This window comes from Cynara cardunculus (assembly GCF_001531365.2).
Source record: "Cynara cardunculus var. scolymus isolate 2C chromosome LG 5, CcrdV1, whole genome shotgun sequence".
In the NCBI taxonomy this organism is placed as follows: Eukaryota; Viridiplantae; Streptophyta; class Magnoliopsida; order Asterales; family Asteraceae; genus Cynara; species Cynara cardunculus.
In genome coordinates, this window is record NC_037532.1 from 23,784,060 (window position 1) to 23,785,334 (window position 1,275).

Sequence of the window (1,275 nt, forward strand, 5' to 3'; positions counted from 1 at the left end):
TTGGAAAGGGAAGTCTTATTACCTACTCACGCGAGACGAAGAGGCGATTCGATGAGCACCGGTTCAAGCAGGTTGAAGAGCAGAGAGTAGGAGAGAACAGCGGGGAAAGCGACGAGAGCTGTGGGGAGTTGGAGGAGACCGGCGAGAGCAGCGGGGAAAGCAACGAGAGCTGGGGAGATGGTGGAGATGGGCGACAGATTGGAAGCTTTGTGGCGAGAAGTTCGTAGCAGCGTGGAGAAGAAGAGCCCGGATTGGATTTCAAAATCCAGCCCATTTACTATGGATTTCAAAATCCATTGTTTACGGGATTTTAAAAAGTAGACGGGATTCCAAATCCAGCCCATTTAGCAAACCAAACAAGGGATGGAATGGATTTCAAATCCAAATCCCTCCAAATCCCTCAAACCAAACGCGCCCTAAGGGAATTTCTGGAAGTATTTCCAGAAGATTTGATAAGTTTACCTTCAGACCGAATGATAGAATTTCAAATTGAATTAATTCCTGGAGCAACACCTGTTGCGCGTGCACCATATAGATTAGCTCCTTCTGAGTTAAAGGAGTTAATGTCTCAATTGAAAGAATTGTTAGATAAAGGTTTTATTCGATCAAGTACTTCCCTGTGGGGTGCGCCGGTACTTTTTGAGAAAAAGAAGGATGGATCAATGAGGATGTGCATTGATTACCGGGAGTTGAATAAACTGACAATCAAGAATAAGTATCCTCTCCCAAGAATTGATGATTTGTTTGATCAATTGGTTGGGGCTACTTATTTTTCAAAGTTTGATTTACGGTCCGGTTATCATCAATTGAAGATTCGGAATGAAGATGTGTCGAAAACGGCATTCCGTACACGTTATGGTCATTATGAATTCCTGGTTATACCATTTGGACTCACAAATGCGCCTGCAGCCTTTATGGACATGATGAATAGGGTGTGTCATCCCTATCTTGATAAATTTGTGATTGTTTTCATTGATAATATTCTGATATATATTCTCGTTCGGAAGAAGAACATGCACATCATTTAAGATTACTTATGGAATTATTGAAACAAGAGAAACTGTATGCCAAGATGTCAAAGTGTGAATTTTGGCTGCGGGAAGTTCAGTTTTTGGGGCATGTTATCTCAAAAGAAGGGATTAAAGTARATCCACTCAAGATTGAAGCTATTGAAAAATGGGAAGCTCCAAGAACTCCAACTGAAGTTAGAAGTTTTCTTGGATTGGCTGGTGGTCGGTTATATTTCACACCTTTAGACTTAATGAAATTAGGCCA